The following is a 21,744-nucleotide window of genomic DNA, read 5'->3' as shown; positions in this document are numbered from 1 at the left end:
CATCTTCTCCATCAGCTGTGGCTCTGTCATCTTCTCCATCAGCTGTGACTCTGACATCTTCTCCATCAGCTGACACTCATACTCTAACATCTTCTGTGGGGTTGTTTATGCCCTCTCAAAAATGCCAGACGCTATCTCCTGCTCATTACCGAATCCCCAGCCACATGCTTGAGAAGGCTTACCTATCAGCCATCTCAAACACCCATCACTGTGCTACCTCTTTCTATGGACCAGGAGCATCACTGTTAGGTAGATGGCTCCATCAGCCCCCTGGGTCAAGATCATCTGTCAGAACACAAGGACACAGCAGAAACAGAAGCTTTAGTACACTAAAGATCATTCCTGTGGTGCCAGCATCCTCACACAGGGCTAGTGTGTAAAGATGGTGTTTGTTGGTTAAACAATTTGCAGTGTACAGCTGACGTACAGTGTCACCCATGGATAAACACAGGCTGCTATGTCAGCTCTTGCTGGCCAAGACTTCAGACAGTGTGTAAAGCATGTGAGAAACGTGTTAGTTACCCAATTGCAAAGACTTCAGGCCTTAAAGATTGTCAAGGGTCAAGGACGCTTTGTTTGTGTAGCATGTGTCTATAGTCACTGTGCTAGGAATGACAAAGAAACGATTTGGAGACTCACCAAGAAACGTGAGAGCTATGAAGAGAAGCACCATAGCTTCCTGACAAGTAATTATTGCCACCCAGACCAAATAACATGAGTGTTTCTGTTTGACATTTTTGGAAATCTTTTAAAGGTCTGGCTCATTAGCAAACACCTGCTTCTGCATCCTGTGCATTAAAATCCAGTGTCTTGGTTTTGTCAAAATGTGTGGAGCTTGCGTGGCCTGGCCCAGGTAGCATTTTAATGGTATTTTCATATAATTTTGGATATTCTTAATATTATTACAGAATGTGATATAATTTTGGTTACTTTCAACATTCTTCCAAAATGTGAAATGTTTGTTAAAGGTTGGTTGCAGTGTGGAATTGGACAGCATGTGATTAAATATTTCAAACTTAGTATATTAAAAAAACCTATGGGTTTGTCTTGTGCTTTGAGTAGCTCTTTCACACGTGCTTTTTATTTATTTATTTATTTTTGTAGAATTACACCAGGACTACAGGAAAATATTGATTCATTGGCTTAACTGTATATAACATATAACCAGTTGTCAACTATTGTTACTGATTGCATCAAAACAGTCTCCCAGAGTGGTGAGAAGTTGTTCAGTGCATGATGTCAGATACAAACTTTATAACATTTTAATCCTCGGTCCTGTTCTATGTCATCGGCAGCAGACAACTTGAAAGGATTGTTTCACTTCATCCAGTTCTGAGAAAATACTTGTCAGGTCTTGACTCTCAGTCCTCACCCCTTGTTTGTATGCTGTTCTTCAGCACGTTGATCTAATAACACAGTGTGTTCTCCGAGTTCTGAGCACATGTAGTTGTGGCGTGTTTTCCCCTGGGTCAGTGGCTTGCTTCCCTTGTACATGATTAGTGTTTTATATTACAAACACTGCATCACAGAATACTGCAAAAGGTCAGGAACCGTCATAATTATAGTTACATTTTCATCAAGGATGCTGATGAAACTAGATTGTTTTTCTCTCACACTCTGAGTGCACAGTGGGGAGGATGCCAGGGCCTGCCAGTACAGCTTAGTTCCAAGGCCTTGGCCCAAGTGATAAGGCCCCAGCAACTTCACCCACTACAGACTCTGTACTACCAGTGGAGACATCAGCACAGGGCAGGAAGGAAATACCACTTTACTGATATTAAGAATATCCATCTTCATCCCACGGACTTTCTGAAAGGGTTTGAGGCTCATGGCTGTGCTTGGGGTGCTAGTCTTATAGCAATGGGGTGTTAGATTCTTTAATTTTTTTTTGGACACAGCATACAATTAATGCATGCTATATAATGTTTAATCTCAAGGGCAATGCTGTCGGTGAAAAAATCTCATTTAATATATATATATATATGCATATGTATGTATATACATATACATATACATATACATATACATATACATATACATATACATATACATATACATATACATATACATATGCAATGACTCAGGCCTGACTTCCACTCACTGAATACTCTGATTTTCTGTGCATAGGTTTAGGCTTTTTTTGTAAGCATAAAACAAATACACACACAGACCAGTTTTCTTCTTAAAATTAGTCCATGACATAATGTTCTGTAATTGACTTTGAAAGCTCAGCAGGTCAGCATTGGAACCCTCCCTACTGGTACCACACATTCACCTCATATTCTTTGGTGGCAGTATTACTTCACAGCACATAGACGCCATGGTTTATTTCCTCATGGCTGGACTTTTAAGTTGTCTCTAAGTTTTGGCTGTCTGCAATGTTGTAGTGCACATAGTTGTGGACAACAGCCTGTACGTCTGTGTAGGCATTTCTGTAGTCCAGCCTACCCAAAGTAGAAATACTTGGGTATACACAGCTAACACTTTGTGGGGGAAGAGCACTGTGTAAAAAGCTCATACTCCTTTCTAGTCAGACAAACTGAGTTTAAACTTCGTGTCCTGATATTTATTTTCCCTGTGACCTTACAAATGTTATGTAAATGCCCAAGTTTGCGTTTATCTTGTGAAGGAGAGGGACTTTTTTTTTTGTCTTATGCTGAAGAAAACTAAATTAAACAACACCTGACATTAAAGGGGTCAAACATAGAACCTGGCATATAGCAAACACACAGGGCCAGTTGTAAGGATTAATCAGCCTTATTTAGATCAGGAACATGAGTTGTCTTTTCAGAGTGCCTAAGCCGGTGGTCTGGGCACTGTCGCCCTCCAGGCTTGCATTCACCTGCAGGACGAAGGAATTAGGTTATGGAATCTCTTCTTTTAGTTTCCAGTGGTAGGATCATTGGGAGCAAGATAGGCTGAAGCTGCTATATGACTGGTTTTAACGTATAGTTTCCTTGAGAGCAGTTATTTGACTTTTTTCTCCCCATCCTCTGTGTATTGTGAGATGTCCTGGTGAGGTCTAGGAAGTCAGAGCATCTGCATCAGTTGTAAGGGTTACAAGTAGGTAAGATGTAGTCCTGCAATATCTCCATGTCTGCTCATCTCGCAGGATGTGTGTGCCCCGCTCAGCCCCGTCTCTCCCTCTTAGATCGGTTATATCTCACTCAAAGTGGGGTATAAATAGGTGAGCATGTTTTTACCACAGTTGCTGCATCTGATCTGTTTGCTCCACTCTGATGAGTGTTTGTGTTTAAGACAGGCAGATGTCTGAGTCTTTCCCTGTAGACTGTGTGATGGACAAACTGTTCACTGTTGCGTGTACTGATTAGAAAGGAGAAGCCCATGACCTTTAAGAAAACTTCAAGCTATAGAATCTTAAACTGAAATCTTTGAGGGTCTGGTTAGTCCACAGCCTAATGCCAGTTGTGTTACTGATGGCCTTGTGCCATTGGTAGTGTTTCCAGGCTGTTCTTTTGCATTTTCATGAAAGATGATGTTTGCATACAAAGCCAGATGGTCTCTAAGATGGGCAGAAGCAGTCAGACTGATAGGATCAAAATAATTCTTCCATTCATAAACCCGTTAACTAATAATATGTTACCATATTAGTAGAACCTTTCTTGCAGGTAGATAAATTACTCCTGCATCTAAGCTGTACCAATAAGAAATGGTTCTTGAGTTTTACATGCCAAGATCACTATAGAAACTTACATATGAGTCATTTTCCTGAAAATACTTTCTGGAATTGTGACTTTGAATTGTTCTTAGCAATTTTAGTGGCCCCAGAGCATGGCATGTTGAGTTACCTGTTGGTCAATTTATATTGCTAGGTGTATTCCTGAGATGTATACTGCCTTGAATAAATTACTTGTATTCTCACCTCACATCCCTGTGGTTGTTTCGAGTCAGAAGGTCAAATTGTCTATGTCATTTAGGAGAAAATATAATGTGAGTGGTAGACCAGTAGGGTCTCTTTGAGCCCTTTAATTCCATCATGTCCTTGATCTGATGGAGCGGCTTGGTAAATCTCTTCACAATTTCCATGACCAAGCCATCTGCCTGCATTAAAATAAATCAAATCTGCTTACTCCTCAGTGTCTAACAAATATTCTATAAACTGATGGTGATGAAGAGCGTGAACACAAAAATAATTTGCACTCTTCAGCACTTCCTCCCGACTTCGCCGCCCAGATCCTCTTCTGCAGTGGAAGCTGGCAGACTGGCATTCTCTGATTTAGAATGGACAGTAATGGTGGCTTTTCCCAGCCCTTTCTTTTATTTCCCAACTGGGGCACATGAACAACTTCAGATTTCACACGTCTGAGCCCTGCTAACCCTTTACTTCTCATCCTACTTCAAACACATTAAGAAAGTCACATTTTACATACAACATTTTACATACATGCCGTGCATGTATGTATTTAAATACAAGGTGGACTGACTCTGTGCTTGGCCCAGTTTCCCGTATGAGCTACATTGTAAGGACTATTGACTATGGCTGCATTATACTCTGTATGTATTGGCCCTCGTGAGATTGCATGGTCTGCTCATAGCCAAAGATCATTTATTTCTTCTCATAACAGGTAGCTAAAAACCAGTGAATCTCTAAAATCTTTCTTCTCTGTGATCTTCTTGCTGTTTGTCAGATACCCCTTTCTCAAGCTATATCTACGTCATTTTTATGTTTTCGACATTTCAGTTTTCTGGCTGAAAACTGTCCTTCACTTTGGTCCATCCTTTACTCTCTGCCAGGTTGGTTTCCTGACAGATGTTGCTTTCTTTACCTTCCCTTCCTATCAGTAACAGTGGCACACACCCCAGAGGCTTGAAAGGATAATGTGGGAGCTGCTGAGGTCCTCGTGCTCACAGATAAGCACAAGAGGGACCTGGAATGTTAAGCACACAGGCTTGTTCCTTCAAAGAAGGAATGCATTGACCTGCTATCTATCCAGAAGGCTGGCAGCAGATGTGGTTAACAGCCCTGTGACCTTTGTGCTATTTGTCTGGCTGGGAACATACTGGATACCGCCCCCACCCCCATTGTGAGCTTGTCAATCTATAGACCCTGCCTTTATGGAAGGTGTCATGTATAGTCAGTCTATAGAACTCATCTTTATGGAAGATGTCTTTATAAACAGTTTCCAGGTAGTCGTGTCTTAAACTTTATTGTGCACACAGGATTGAGTTAATTATCACTGAGAATAATTTCACCAAATTGTACTGTGCTTAAATACGCCTAAAATAAACTACATGGGGTCAGATCCTAAAGATGGAACCAACACTGGCTACTGAGTTGTTGAGCCCAGCTACCTTCTTGCCCTTCATAGATTGATACTCTGCTGGTCATTAGTGGCTCACAGAGACCCACAGGATAAGTTTGGGGGTGCTAGAGAGATATAGCTCAGTTGGCAGAGTGCTTGCCCTCCACAAGGACCTGGTCCAGTCCCCAGAACCCATGTGATAGAAGCCATGCTTATTGGCAAAACAAACTTGGATCAGGGACACATGTTTGTAATTCTGGGGAGGCAGAAGCAGGCAGATCTCTGGGCTTGCTGGTTAGTCAGTCTAGCTTACTTGGTGAATTCCAAGCCAGTCAGAGACCCTGTCTCTAAGAGAAAGCAAAGAATAGATGACGCAAAAGAGAAGGCACCCAAGGTTGTCTTCTGGCTGCCACATGAATACAACATACGCGCGCGCACACACAGACACACACAGACACACTCAGTGTGTTCCAATGCTTGAGTATCATTTGATGTCCCTATGGCTTTACACAGTTTCTTATTAACACTCAAATTGTCTCTCTCTTTAGCTTTGTCTCTAAAGTACACATCTATTTGTAATTCACCATTTAACAGATGAAAAGTTTAAAAATCATAAATCTTAGAGAGTCACAAAAACTGACAAAATTATAAGAACCCTGTAACACTTGTAGTGAACTGAGAGTAAGGAGCCACCCACAAAACACTGCAGTTGACAGTGAGGACATGGGGCTGAGGAGGGACACAGATGTGGGGCTCACTGCTTCTGTTTGGCAGCATTTAGCAGTCTGACGATTCGAAGACTTCATTCCTGGTACAGACCTGGCTTTCCGCTGGTATTGTTTTCTGCTGAGAGGATGCCCACAGACATCTCGTGCACTGATCTCTCTCTTCAGTGATGCATATCTTCTCTCTGTATCCGAGTACCGCTGTAGTGCACTTCCTTTTGGATTTGTGCTTCGAAGTAGAGGCTCACTGAGTAGCCCAGACTCCATTACCCACTATGCCGTCTCACCACCCAGGTTGGCATCTGTCCACCCATATTTAAGGCTCCTTTCAGGTTTTCCTTTGAAGTGGAGAACTGACCCAACCGGTGCTCCTTGCAGCCATTCATCTAAGATGGTATAGTTTTCATCGGATGCAGTTTGTTTTTCTGTCTCCTGTGCATTTACCTCTCTTCTGAGCATTGGGAATTTAGTGAATATAAATATTTTAAGATTTATCTACCAATTCTATTATGTGCACCTATTGCATAATAAATATATTTGGATTTAGTCCCAGGTTCCACATTGGCAGATTCTACAACTTTTGGGATTTTCTGCACAGCAGGACTGTTCCTTTTATTCAGATGCCTTGGATCATGTCTGAATTGCTACGGAAACCTAACTGTCAGAGAGGGGTCTGTCACCAGAAAGACAAACTCGCTGACGAGATCCCTTTGCTTTTAGGTCTAACAGCAGACAGAAGAATGGGATGCATGCAGGTGCATTAACCTCTGTATAGACTGATCTGTGGATGCCTCTGCATGTGAGCAGCATCTCTACAAGTTAACCATGGTTCTTAGTGAAGTCTCCAACTCACATCCACCCTCATACAGATCTTTCTCCCTTCTGGCTGCCGCATATACACTGTATATATGTACTGTACATATACAGTGATCCGTACATCATCAGTCCAAAAATAAACAATCTTCATCTTACTCCTTGGCATCCATGTGCTTAACTTTCAACTTCCAGATACATTTTGTGCCAGTCTTAAAAATTTTAATCGACACCCCTGTGGAAATGAACACGATTACTAACTAGAGTGTGTTCTTCTGGCTAGTCCCCTGGTCTTTAGTTTGGTAGACGGCAGCCATTTCTACAGCACGGCAGCAATTTTCCCACTGTCTTCTTCAGAAAAGTTACTTCCTTCACTTACTGAGTGGTTACATTTTTTACCCTGACACTTTAACTAATTTTCTGTTATTTTTGTATATTAGAGATCTCAAAATTCAAAGTGTAGTATGTCCTACGTTACAGTCTTCTAACGTCTAGTTTCACTGTTCTCAGAGTTCCCTGTGTTTCACCCATTCAACTCTCCTTCCTGCCCCCTACACCCCTGTCTGCTGGGGCACTTTCACTTAAGTACGCGGTTAAGATAACACCATGCTTGTTTAACCTGTAGCTCATTCCCATTGACTTTTATTTCCTACAGGAAGATTTTTACAAATCATGGAATTATTGAGTGTGTGTGTGTGTGTATGTGTGTGTGTGCATGTGTGCGTGTGTCTTTGTGTATGCCACAGTGCATGTGTGGAGGTCAGAGAACAACTTGCAGTAACTGGGTTAAGTTTTGTTTGTCTTGAAGGAGACGATCATGCAGTCAGGGTGACCCCAGACTCTGAGTGTAGACAAGGCTGGCCTTGAGCTACTGCCCCTCATGCTTCTACTCTCAAGTGCTGGCTTTACAGGAGTGCATCACTGCACTTGGCCTTGGTGGTTAATCATCAGCTAACCAATCTCAGTTTTCCCCCTCCCATCCCTCCCTCCGTCTGTGTCCCTGTCTGTGTCTGTGTGCAATGAGGGATCTGTCTGTGTGTGGTCAGAAGTCGCTGTTGGGTGTTTTTCTCAATCATTCTGTACTGTATGTTTTGAGAGAGGCTCTCGCTGGTTCTGGAGCTCGTCAGCTCAGCTTGACTGACTAGGTAGCAAGCCGCAGTCATCCCCTTTTCTCCACCAAGGATTACAGGTCTATACCTATAGGCCAGAAACAGCTTCCCCTTTTAATTTAAAGTTTATTTTATATGTAGGGGTGTTTTTGTTTACATGTATGTCTGTGTGCCATATGTTTTCCCCATGCCCGTGAAGGCCAGACGAAGGCATCGTATTTCCTGGAGCTGGAGTTATAGACAGTTCCGAGCTGCCATGTTGGTGCTAGAAATCAAAGCTTGGACCTCTGGAAGAGTAGCCAGTGCTCTTAACTGCTGAGCCATCTCTCCAGCCTCAGGCCTGGCTTTGGTTCTGGGGCTCTGAACTCAAGTCTTTGAGCTTGTATCTCAAGCAGTCTATGGAGTGAATCATGTTCTCAAGGCTTGATGGTTAATCTTTGTCAACTTCATTGGATTGAGAAATACCTAGGAGATGAGCAGAGCTCACTTCAGGAGATGTCTGAGGCCATTACTGGGGAGAACCAACTAAAGGAGGAGAACCCAACATGACTGGGGCAGCGCCATCCAATAAGTTGTAGGTCATAGGTCATTTGGATTAGTTGGGGATGGTGGGGGAGGAAGCCTGGGAGCAAGAGTGTGTCCCCCACCCCGACCCTGCCCTACTTACTTTACTTCCTGGCCACCACAAGGTGAGCAGCTGTCTCACGTCTCTGCCACAGTGTTCAGCCTCAGCCTAGGCACAGTGCAGTGGAACCAGCTGTGACCAGATTGAGACCTCTGGAACTCTGTGCTCAAACCTTTATTTCCGTTAAGTTTTTCTAAGATGGGTGCCACAGTGACCAAAGTGACTGACCTAATGAGCACCATTTCTTCAGTATAGAATGATGCCCAACCAAAGCCACATTTTAGTGGCTTCTAACCAAGAAGAACTGAGCTGTCACCTTTCAGGATCTATACCCAATGGAAAGCTAAGGTTTATTTCTTTCCCACCACAATGCTAAATCAGCAATATCGAGGTGCAGTTTCTTTATACCCTTTCTAGTGATAAAATTAACTTGCCATTTGGCAGCAAGGCAGCCGCAGCCTTTCATTAGTATTTGTATTGGGTGTTAGTGTGCAGCACACAGCCTGTCATCTGGGCATTGGATCTCCACACAACAGCCCTGTGGCTTTCTCTGGCTGAAGTTTGAGTTTTCAGCAAGTGGCCAAGAGCCTCTGGCGGCTTGTTTGGAGTTGTCGTGGTTATGTGGTCCTGGATGCTGGCCGTACTCAGCTTTCCCCAAGTCTGATCCCCTTCCCTTTCCACACACCTTCCACTCCCTGGGCTTTACCCACCGTGCTACACACACTCTGGCATGCATTGTTTGGCAGGTTATATTCTTCAGAGTCAAGTCATGTTTCATTTTAGTAGGTACTGCTGGTCTTCCAGAGTGACTGCACTGATGCTTGCTTCTGCTACAGGAGAGCTCTGGACTCTACATCCAGCCTGTGAATGCTAGGTGCTGTTGGTCTAGGGCATTTCAGCTTCGCTGATGGTTATAATTTATTCATTGTGTCTGTGTGCATACGTATAGTTACTGTTCAGTTTTCTGATGAGAAGTGGTGTTACCTCCCCATCTCAACTTTAAAAAAAAATCATTTAATTTTAAAAATTATGTGTGTGGGTATGTGCACATGTATATTGGGTACCCCGTGGTGACAGATCAATAAATTTTTATTAATAACAATGGTCTCAAAACCCACCGAAGGACAGCTAGAGGCTCAAATAGAACAGCAGGTAGACTTTGCTCTTAAGTAGCAGTCATTTACTCTCTTTCTTTTTGTTGTTCATCTCCATGTCTGTTTCTACCACCATATTTTTAAATTAAATTTATTCCGTGACACTTTCATATACATACGTATTATACATAAAATATATTCTGACCAGTCTCCTCCCTCCACCCCCATGAGCCCACACCTTTCCTGGGACTCTCCTATACTCATATGTCTCTGTTTTGTTTTGTGGCTCACTTGGTTTTAACCAGGGCTGTCGGTGTGATCATGGGTTTAGGGCTATTCCCTGGAGTCTGATAGGCTAGCCTGTTCTACCAGCATTCTTTCCATGGCCATATTCCCCATGAATATCCTCCTTGTTTGGGGCTGAGGTTTCCCAGCTGATGATCTTATTTTCTCACTGCATAACATTTTCTCTTCAGATGATCGGTTTAGTTGTAAATAGCATCTTTACACATCAAGCCCTTTGCATTTTAATGCCTCTGGTGTTTGTTTTATATAGGGAGTTTTAATTTGTGAGTCAAAGATAGCTTTCAGGGAGTTCATAGAAAATTTACGGCCAAGTTAGTGTTAGATTGCTTTTACAGTTTTCTTTTCCTGAGAGAATTGTCTCTCTAACCAGCTTCTAAAGTTTGTTTGTTCTTTGGTTTTCCAACACAGTTGAGAACCACTCTACATATGTTGCTGTGGTTTATACTGCACAAGTTCATGTGGGCTTTAGGTACTTAACATATGTGTCACTATAGTTAGAACTGTAGCTGAAGTTAAAAATTTGCAGGCTTACATGACTCAGAAAAGAAGTACTTGCAGAATACTTGCTGTTAGGATCAGGTAAGGAAATAGAAGTGCAGATCCATCATAACTAAAATGTCAGGTATAAGAAGATCAAGCTGGATAGTCTGCCTTGTGTGCTACCTGTGTGGTCTTTATCATAGTGAGTCACTGCCTTTGCTTCTTACGTCATCAGCAGAGTCTGGAATTAACAACAATCTCCCAAGTTTATTACGTTCTAGGCTCCTGGGGGTAGAAAGATAAAAAAGTGTAGGTGTAGGGTTTGAAGACCTTCGAGTGGAAGTGGTCCAGTTCATTCTGATGAACTCACCACATTAGTGGTTTGAATGGAGAGTTCAGTACTCATCCTTATTCTGACCACATTCCATCCACAGGGTGGGGAGTTGGTTGGCTCTTGGGTTCTACAAGCTAAGCTGTCCACGTCCAGCAGGCATAATGGCAAGAGGTAATGGCTAGAAACAAGCAGGGCATGAGGCAATGCTGCATTCCTCAGGACCCACCTAAGCCCACAGAAGATTTAGTGAGGGACTGACACCGGTGTGGACTTCAAAGAGGAAGGTTTATATACCCTCAGATTTTGAGAACAGTGTGCCACCATAGATATGGTGGGATTCTAGACAGCAGCAGAGAGGCTGAGGAGTCTGAGATCCTCGTATTGGAAGAGTCTGTGCCTCCTGCTGCTTATTTCAGAGACAACCATCTTTCTGTGTCCCTAGGTGATGGGAGAGACTTGTCTTGTCATCATGGGTCCAGTAATGATTTAACCATGTCTGAAGAGCCTACTTCTATATACCACCACCTTGGGAATTATGTTCCAACATTTGGCTTTTGAGAGGTGTGGACATTTAGTCTGTAACCATCATAGATGAAGACCTAGGACCATAGAACAAGGCTTAGAACGTGCATGTGCCCTTCACACTTTCAATTAGGTTACAGCAACAGCAGTAATGGCAGAAAGAGACCGGCATAGGACAGGTTGTACTTGCCATCTCTCTGTGAAGGAGCGACTCATTGGGATCCTGTAGCACAGGCAAATGGTGAACCAGAGAACTTCACATGGATAGGAGAGCTGACCCTTTCCTCCCCTGGCCTGGAGTAGCTTGAGATTCTCCTTTATTCACTCATTAAAATATTCTTTTTTTCTTGAGTAAAACAGGGCAGGAGGAAGGAATCCTAAAGAATGAGTATTTATCTGATCTGTCCAAGAGCAAGGTGGACATGTTTGCTCACAGAGGCTGTTCGGGTTGAGTCAGCCTGAGAAGATCAGATTGGATGAACCTTAGTTAACCTCCAGACTCTTATTGGTCTTCCAGGATGAGAATAGGTTGATATGGGGTGTGTGATAGCTACTCTTGGTTGTCAACTTGACTACATCTGGAATGAACCAACACCCCTATATAAGCCTGTATTAAGAGCATGGAAGAAGGAAGCTTTTGCTCTTTGCCTGCTTGCTCTTGCCTTGCTAGCAAGTCCATTCCTTCACTGGCATTAGATCCTCCTTCTTTGTGATTCTGGTATTTACTGAAGACCAACTCAGCCTCATGGACTGAACAACTACTGGATTCTTGGACCTTTAATTTATAGACAGCCATTATTGTACTAGCTAGACCACAGCCTGTAAGTCATTCGAATAAATATGGATCTATCTATCTATCTATCTATCTATCTATCTATCTATCTATCTATCTGTATCATCTGTATCTATATATCTGCATCATGTAGCTATCTATATCTGTATTCTATAAGTTCTGTATTACTCTAGATCCCTGATTAATACAGGAGCCAGCATGAGAAATAGCAGGAAGATCAGGCCTGTTTGAGAGAAAAAAGTCTTTGCTTTCCATTATGTGTATCTATTAACTAAGGAATGAAACATTGGTATATTACTTTCCTCTTGATACAGTTTATTTAGACACACAGCCAGTTCCATGGATTCCAGCATCTTCATCTAGCCAGATGCACCAAATCTTGAGTTCTGTCCTAGGTTTTAGCTTAAACGGATATTCCAAGATGGTAACCAGCCTGTAGCAATTGCACGGCAGACTGTACTACACAGGGTTACCAGATCTTAGTAGACGATTTTTTTCTTTCAAGAAAAGCCTCTTTATTTTCTTGGTCACTTGGCATGTTGTCTTTTAATACTTGGATTTGGCAGGCCCACCGTGAACTGAATGTGGGTAAACAGCTTGGAACACGGAAGCCGAATGGGCTCTGTGGCACATGTGCCTAAGGATGGCTAGCCGTGTTATCCTCTGTCCAGTGCCAGGTCAGAGAGGTCCCAATTCTGCTGTCACTGCCACTTCTCTGGGTCACACACATGATCTGTTTCTGTCTTAAAGTTTCGAGTCTGATGTCAAATATTGGGTACCCCTTCTATGCCATGCACCACCACACACTTTTTAAAAATATGTGTTTATTCATTAGTTACAAAGATAAGCCCATGAGACATCCCATCACCATCTCCCAGTAGAGAAGGGGCTGGTGTGCTTACAGAGCAGGGTGAATTTCAGTACCTGGTGTTAAGATAACACGGGAAGAGCCAGGCTCAGGTGTCAGTAAGCGGATTAGATTTTGGCTTTTAAGCTCTGCCCTTTGTAGCAGTTTTGTCTCTATTCTAGGGCCTGGCTGTTGAAGAATGTGGGAAATATTTCTAAGAGTTGTGACTGGCCCTAGAAAGGCTTTAAAAAAAAGCATTAAACTTTAAGGACAGGGAAACTCAAAAAACTAAAGTATCCAGTAAGAGTGAGTCCTATGTTGTAGTTAAACCTGGTTCTTCCTCCCAGCCCCATGTTCCCGGAAACAAGACTCAGACTCAAAATATATTTATAAATACTTTGGCCATGTAACTAGGATCTATTCTGACTAGATCATTACTAATATGACCCAATTATTTTAACCTACATTCTGCCACAAGGCTGGTTACCTGTGCTCAGATACTATGTGTTCATCTTGTCTCCTCTCTCTGGTGACCCACCCACCTTCTCTCTTCCAGAATTCTTTCTCCTCCCAGATGTCCTACCTCTGTTTCCTGACTAAGTCATAGGCCATAGGCCTTTTACTTGACAGGCGATGCATCTATACAATACGCAAGATATTCTCTACAGTCCTACATGGTTCTGCACTTTTCCCTCAAGGGACTACATTCTCCCTCACCCTTGTCCTCACATTACAGATCCTCGTGAAGTAGTTTGGATTTGCTGATTGTGTGATTCAGCTCCTGTAACAAGAGAGTTTCTTCTCAGAAAATGTTATCAAATAGGAATGCCAGAAGACCCTTGTTGTCAAATTCTAAGAGGCATTGTTAAAAATTATATGTTTTGGGATCAATAACAGGAAAGAAGCATAGGGCTTGCTTGCCTGTCTTCACTGAGTTTATACCTTTACAGAAGGGGGGAGTGATTTGTGAGTGTGTAATAGATTCTAGGTCTTCCAAATGCATTATTAAATTAGTTATCAGCATATCCCCTCTCCTCCTCCTCCTCCTCCTCCTCCTCTTCTTCTTCCTCCTCCCCTCTTCTTCTTCTTCCTCCTCCTCCTCCCCCTCCTCCTCTTCCTCCTTCTTCATCTTCCTCCCCTCCCCCTTCTCTCATTTCCTCTTCCCCCTCTTCCTCTTCCTCCTTTTTTTCTTTATTCCTTGGACTTGAAGGAATGCTGATGTCCCAGTGCCTCAGTGGGATGTCACATCACTCCTAAAGCAATCTCCCTGAACTTTCTGTCTATATATTGTGTCAGTTCCTTAGCCCTGGCCAGTTTACTGTTACTTATATGCTTAACTGTTTATGCATCCTCCTTTCTTAGCCAGTCCTTAATAATACTCATTTCATAAATAGTAAGTGATAATTGTATAGTGTATAATTGTATAGATAACTTTGATAATTGTATGGGCAATTTAGATGTGCTTAGATCTTGAGCATGTTGGAGCTGGTAGAGTCTTTCAGGGTCTGAGTGAGATTTAGTTCAGAGGAACCTGAGTACACCAGAGTAGGCAGAAGAGAGTGGGAGCTTGTGTCAGACATGGGCATGTGGGAAGCAGCATTGCCTGTTCCTACTGGGAAGAAATTTTAGTTACATTTGGATGGCATGTTGATTATTCAGCTCTTTCAAAACTACCCCTAATGCTCTCTCTTTTCTTTTGTTTCCTCAAAATTAATTATCTTTTGGTAGCTATGGTAACTCAGTTGAAGCTCCATTATGCATTTGGTGTGTACACACTGAACTATTTGCTATCTGAATTCTAAACATTTTTCTGCTTATTCAATAATTCTCCTTTACAGTGCTCCCTTCCTTTTGTTGAAAATTGGCTTTCCTCTTTAGACTTGTAAGGACAACTTTATAAAGAATCCAGAATGACAGACTGGCTGATAAATGATGGGAAATGCCCACCATCTTTGTCAGTAGTTTCTGTGCCATGTTTTGCTTGTGAGGACATCTTTCTAGTCAGTTCTCACTTTGAGGGCCTCTCAACCCTTGGCACTCACAGGCTTAGATGCTGAGCTTCTGAGCTCCAGAGCCCTAATGCTCTCACTCTGAGGCACGCACGCTTCCCTTCCTTCTTTGGATTTGGCACCTCTTGTCTGGACCTGGTTTACTCAGTCCCACCTCTGTGTGTGTACCTCTTCTTTCCCTGAGTTGCTTTTGACTCTGCTGCTAGTTTCCCAACTCAGCTCCCAGCCTTGTTTGGCCTCTTGATTGATTTTGCCACTCTCCCCTCTTTTGGAAAAGTTTTGAGCCTGTACCTCAGCCCTCTAAGGTAGACCAGACGGTTGCGCATCATCTTGTCTTTTCTTCTTTGGTCAGGGTGTTGTTTACCTCTTGGGTCCTTCTGTTATGCAAAGTGGGACAGATAAGCCCTTTCTGCCAAGTAACTGGGTTAGATGAAGAAATGGACCTGCAACTCCTGGTACAGTGAATTTCCCACTGTCTCTACAAGACCAGTATTGAAAAAGACTTCTTTTCTTTTTAAAGAACCATTTAAAAAGTTTAATTCAATTCTGTGTATTGCTGTGTGTCTATGTGGGGGTACGTGGATGTGGAGACAGTGCTTATGGAAGGCAGAAGAGGCTGATAAATCTCAGGAGCTGAAGTTAGTGGTTGTGAGTCACCCTAAATGGGTGCCGGGACCCGAACACAGGTCCCCTGTAGGGCAGCATGTACCCTGTTCCACTGAACCATCTCTCCAGCCCCTGCTCTTGTTTTGTAACACTCCTTACTTTCTCAGTTAATATTTCCTTAGTGTCTGCTTTACGTTTGACTTTGTTCTAGGTATTGGAGACACATACTGGAGACAAATAGACAACACAAAAAGAAGAAGAAGAAAGAACATCTAAGGCACTAAAAGAGCAAGATAACATTAAAACATCCATTGCAAATCACTTCTGAAAACACCCATTCACTACAAACTTAAATATATCAAAAATAGTATGGCAGAGAACGTTATATATATAAATGCCCTTAAAGTAACCATGTTTTTAAACTGCTTTTGCCTCTGTGGGGTGCTTGCTCATGTCTTCCAGGTGCATTGTGGATTCCTTGGTAGAGTGACATGGTTATGTTGGTCCCAGGGTCCATGTCAGACAGCCTTGCTAGTGATGTTAAATAAGCTGGCTTTTATCCAGGTGGTTGTTGTTGTTTCTAGTTAAATGCCTCCCTAATTGCTCAGGGCACTAACAGGAACCTTCCAGTGATGGTTGTTGATCAGTGTCACTTGCTCCACAGTATCTGGCACAGGAAGACTGTGCAAGAAAGGTCTGGGGGCTCAGAAAATGCATGCTTCTTGGATGGTGCTATTACACACAGCCCTGGGGAGGGGGCTTTTGGTATTTAGAAACATTTGCAATTTCCAGTATTTACTAAATACACCTAAACTTATATGATACATGACTGACTTTTTTTCAAGAGACTTTAAAAAAGGTATATGAATAGATATGTATAGATTTGCCTCTGATTTTAATGTTGATGGTTTCCTAGCAGACGGGAAAGCGTCTGTCTAGGTGTGGTAGCAGCTTTGTGGGAGTCGGCCCAGGTCTCTGTAGCACCAGGGCTGTAAATGCCAAAAAAGCACATTATTCAGCGCTTGTGTTTCTTTTTTCTGCCCAACCCTTGCCTCTTCCCTCTGCCTTTTGTTTTCTCATGTCATGTAATAGTAATAATAATAATAATAATAATAATAATAATAATAAAACCTGGGGAAGTAAAGTAGTCTTTTCCAAAGCGACACAGCATGTAAGAGGAAAAGTTTGGACGCGAATTCAGGTAAATGCTTTCTCTAAAAGAAAAAAGTGGAGCTGAGCGATGTTTCTGGTCGCTTTATTATTTTACTCTCTCAAAGAGTCAAGCATCGTATTTACCTGGGTCCTTCTGTGTCTATAGTTGTGTATAGTTGTACAATGACTTTACAGAAAGGTGTGGACATACACAGCTGTGGTTCAGCATTTGCAGCAGTTTATTTAAGCACAGTTGGGGCACCGCATCGCACACCAAATATAATCCATATCGGAGACCCTGCCCCTTGGCTGCTTTTCAGCTTCTGTCATGTCCTTGCGTCCAGACTGTCTAAGATGACACAGAGCAGAGACTCCAGTTTCACTTCAGGATCTGCAGCAGCTGGAGAGAGCGTCAGGCAGATGGGCTTTTCCACCCTGATTATCCCGACTTCCTAAATTTAGAAATACATGCTTTTAAAAAAAATGTAAATTACCCGAGGGGGTGGTGTAGCACATGCCAGGCTGTGCTAACGAGCGCAAATGGATGTCATCTGCTGACTCCCATGCTCTGCGTCCCCGGCTCCAGCTCTGTTCTGTCTCCTTTAAGTTGTTTCATTTTGTCATTGCTTTTCTTTCGGAAGCGGTGCCATCAAGTCCCTGTTCACATGTTTGCTGTTAAAGATGTTCAGTGCGTGTATAGTTTTTTAATCTTTAATTTATTTATTTATCTTGAGACAGGGTTGTAGATCAGACTGGTCACTAACTTTCACTGTAGTCAAGGATAGCCTTAAATTCTTGGTCTTCTCCCTCCCCAGTGCTGGGATAATGGGTGTATGCTGCCACAACTACCCTGCACATAGCCTCTTAAACTAGAATTATTTATGATCTGTCCTTTGAAGGACCCATGAAGCTCTCAAGTTACTGGACTAAGTCAGGGGAGGAAGGCATTAGATAAGAACTTTCTTTTGTCTTACTTTTGCCACAGACTACCTGGGTAGGTTTAGACAGGACGATTTATTTCTCTGTTGAATGGGTGGATGGGATTAGATAGTCTGTAATGAACCTTTCACCGTGAACTTTCACTCTCCCTTTTTAAAAAAGTCCATTTGCAAGTTATTTTAATAATTATCATGTTTCTAGTTATATATCACAGTGCCCAGTGTGGAGTAGATGTTTAAATATTGTCAAAAGTATACTGTATATCTTATGTTTCTCCTTAGGAAAACTCACTGAGGAAATGATTTAGAAGCAAAATGTTTAATGACCACTGTTTTTCCATTAGAATATACTAAACTAGGTCTTTTCTGTTTCCTCTAATCATTGAAGGGGCCAAACAATAATCCAGAGATATGGAAGGCATGAACAAACAGATGAGATTTAGAAGTCCATATCACCTGCACTAGGATGTAAATTATATGGTAGAACCACTTCATTCATCCATCCATCCATCCATCCATCCATCCATCCATCCATTCATTTGAGACAGGGTCTTGCCATGTTACCAAGGCTAACCTGATGTAGTCCAGGCTGAATTTTAGTTTTTTTTCCTCCTGCTTCAGCCTCGATTGTTGGGATTACAGGTATGTGCCACCATGTCTGATGGGGAATCAGATTTTATATTAAATTCATGTTTAGAGGACCACTCTTATTCTAAAGTTCCAACAGAAACAGTCTGTGAGTCCATCGTCAAAGGAGATGAACTGAGGAGAGATGAATCTAGAAGGAGAATGGAGAGGAAGGACATTCAGGAAGTAAGAGCGTGATGGGGAGGGAGGGAACATGGCTGCACTAGCCAATCCCAGCACAGTCTGCAAGCAGTCTCAGAGCAGAAACTAACTTGAGGGGTGAGAGCCTTTTCCATATGAAGGGAGGTGGGAATGGAGGGAGTTGAGAGATGAGGCCATAGGCCAGCAGAAGAGTACACACTGCAGGCACACAGTAGCTTGCTCAAAATTGCTTTAGCCATTTGCTTTTAGCAGTGTGGAGGATTGATTGGCAGCTTGCTAGGAGACAGTGAAGAATCTGCTGGGACACTTCAGGACCGAGTGACATTCATAACAGACATAAGAAATCGAGTCTGAGAGATTCTCAAGGAATCTCTCAAATCCTTGGAATTATTACTGTTTCAAAGCCAAAGTAAAAGTGCACTGGAAAGAATTGTAAATCGAGTGTGTACTTCCGCAGCACAGTGACTAAAATGGGGACACAGAGAAGATTCACACAGCTCCTGTGCAAGGATAACATGTTCATCCATCAGACATTCCATATTTTTTAACCAGAGGAAATTCCATATTTTTAATCACTTTTTAATCAGAAGCAAGATAGAGAAGTTATTGAGGCTATTAAATCAGAAAAAGAGGTCACCGATACATATGAAGAAAGAAAATGTGGTACCAAGAAGAAGAAAGTAGAACAGGAAATTTCTGAAGGAAAACATTACCACAGCCACAGCAGCTGCGTGAGCCTCAGCTGCTGGTACCCAAGGCAAGCACCTGGCTGCTGTGAACGACAGAAAGATGAGATCCTGGTAGGTCTTCTGGTTGAAACACAGATGAAGGAATTAAAGACCAAACTTGGATATGTTGAAGAGCTGGACACCATTACATACACAGAGAAAGAGGCTCTAAAACAACTCAGTTGCTCACTGTCCCCCAGAACTTTCACACGGATCAACTGGAATAGGCTGACAACAATTGGAACAGTGACATCATGGCCAGAACCCTCAGCAAGCACTCAAGAGAACCTGGGACGGCCCCACTTGGAGCAGAAGGGCAACCTGGCATGGTGCCTCATTAGCAGCCCCCTCCCAACCCTCTGATGCACCATCAAATGCTGCCACCCCATGTCTTCCAGTCAGGTCAGATATCAGGTCCCAGCTCCATGATGCCTCACATCCACCTTACTGGGAGTGGCCCCGCCCTCCTGGCATGCCTCCAATTCCCAGAAACATCGTAGAACCCCAGGTTTCCCTCACAGCACCAAACATTACGTATTCCTCCTCCGCTACAGCAGCAGCTGCTGCTTCCGTTTGGCGATGGGGTCCCCCCACCTCCTGCTCCAGGCCCACAGGCCTCAGCCACTACTTAGTCTGGAAGAATGGGGAGCCTCCACACCCACCACAAGCTGAAATGGGCATGGCAAGACTCCTGACTCCACTTCTTTGGTTTTCCTTCAGGATTTTATTTCTCATGGACCCAAGCATGAGTCCCATGTCTCTCCACTTCCTGATACTTCTGGTGTCAGGTCCTTAGCTGATACTCGTAGAGAAGAGGCCTGTGGAGACTAGTGTGCCCTGGTCATTTGGAAAATAACCCATGTCTCTCTCCCCTATCCCCGTGTGGCAGGTATCTGCAGTTGGTCTGCAGGTCCTGTTGACATTAGTATTTTATCTCTCCCTTTCTTTGTCTTATGTTTCAGTAGATAATCCTATATAATTATTGTCCTTTCTTCCCCTGTTTTGGTTGTTTTTAAGGAGAGCATCCTCAATGAATGGAAACCAAAAAAAAAAAAAAAACCCCAAAACAAAAAAAATCAAAAAACAGAAAACCACCACCACCACCACCAGAAAGGTGATGTGCAGAGGAGGATGAGCCACAGAGGGAGGGCACACCTTAAGCAGTGGTTCTCAACCTCCCTAACGTTTCGACCCTCTAACACAGCTCCTCATATTGTGGGGACCTCCTCCCACCATAAAACTACTTCGTTGCTTCTTCAGATCTATCATTTTGCTCCTGTGATGAATCATAGTGTAAATATTTGATATGTGACCCCTGTTGAGAACCACCGAGGTATGATAATGACCTTATTTCCGTTCTCCTGAGTTAGGAGTGATGCTCCTGGTAAAGCTCCTGAGACTTTCCACACCACACGCAAATGCACCCAGACGAGAAGAGCTGGGGATGGAGGAGGTACCCTGTTGACTTTATGCCCTAGTGAGCACAGTGAAGGGCTCCATTCTGCCTGGAAGAACATACCACTGTACGTAGCCTATGATAGAGGACACAAACATTAGGACAAGCCCACTCCTTCCCTCCCCACCATGCTGGTTCTCTGTGTAGTAGATTCACTGTGTGGGAAATTAGTAGTTTGTTTTCCTAAGGGCAATGTGAGCTTTAAAAGTTGGAATTTGGGGAGGCTTTCCATAGGTTCTGGAACTAGCCAGGGAAATTAAATGAGTCTAAGGCCCTGCCTCGAAACCTTTAGGAGTCCCAGCTGATTCTCCACGCTCACTACTCCAAATCTAGCCTCATATGTGATTTTAAAAAACCTTCCTCCTATAAGAAAGGAAGAAGAAAAAGCCTCTAAAACAGGCAACCAGACCATGCTAAATGTTTTATCTCATGAAACCTGGTTGTGGTGGATAGGGCTGAAAGTCTCTAAACTACCTCTTACAGAAGCCAGGTGGAGTTTCTTGAAGCTATTGAGGCTCTGAAGGAAGTGGAAATGTGGGCATGGTCAGCGGCCTCCCATACTGCCTTCTCTGGGTGGTGGAGAATGTGCTGAGGGCACAGGACCTCACTTGGCTTCAGAGAATTTTGTGTCAGGGTTTGGGGTGCTCACATTGTTTAGCATCTAGACAAAGGGTCACAAAAGTGCCTTGATTTGAGCTGGTGTCTACTCCCACTGATAAGCGATTTGATGGCTCTTGGTTTTGTCAGCTTGGCTTTCTTTCCCTCTGTCCTTCCATGAGTAGCAAGTGGGTGTTTCTGGCAGAGCTTTGTTTCATGGTCAATTTCATTACTGAGAGTGCAAGGTAGAACACCTTTTGGATTACCTTCTATGTGTGTTTTAAATCTTTATATGTGAGAGGGTATGGGGAAGTGTCTATAACAACTTAGAACTTCCCCCCAATGTTAGAACACAAAAATTCACAGTTGAGATTTGCCCTCATTTGCCTCTAACCAGGTGGCCCTGCTCACCATGAGACCTGAGTTACTGGTGCTAAGGAAACCTTGTTCATTTTGTGAGTGTGTGCTCTAGACTCTTGGGGTGGACATGGCAATGGAAGTGAGCATGCACCTTGGGGTGGACATAGCAATGGAAGTGAGCATGCGCCTTGGGGTGG

At 43.0% G+C, this 21,744-nt stretch overlaps 1 protein-coding gene and 1 pseudogene across 2 annotated transcripts in view; both read left to right on the top strand.

Moving 5' to 3' along the window:
- Nucleotides 1-21,744, top strand: part of Igsf11 (immunoglobulin superfamily member 11) — a 140,023-nt gene that overhangs the window by 15,477 nt on the left and 102,802 nt on the right. The window lies entirely within an intron of this gene.
- LOC114639443 lies at nucleotides 18,852-18,951 on the top strand (annotated as a pseudogene).

Source organism: Grammomys surdaster, unplaced genomic scaffold, assembly GCF_004785775.1.
Source record: "Grammomys surdaster isolate TR1022 unplaced genomic scaffold, NIH_TR_1.0 125704, whole genome shotgun sequence".
In the NCBI taxonomy this organism is placed as follows: domain Eukaryota; kingdom Metazoa; phylum Chordata; class Mammalia; order Rodentia; family Muridae; genus Grammomys; species Grammomys surdaster.
The sequence above is the reverse complement of the archived record's forward strand: the minus strand, read 5'-3'. Positions and strand labels throughout refer to the sequence as shown.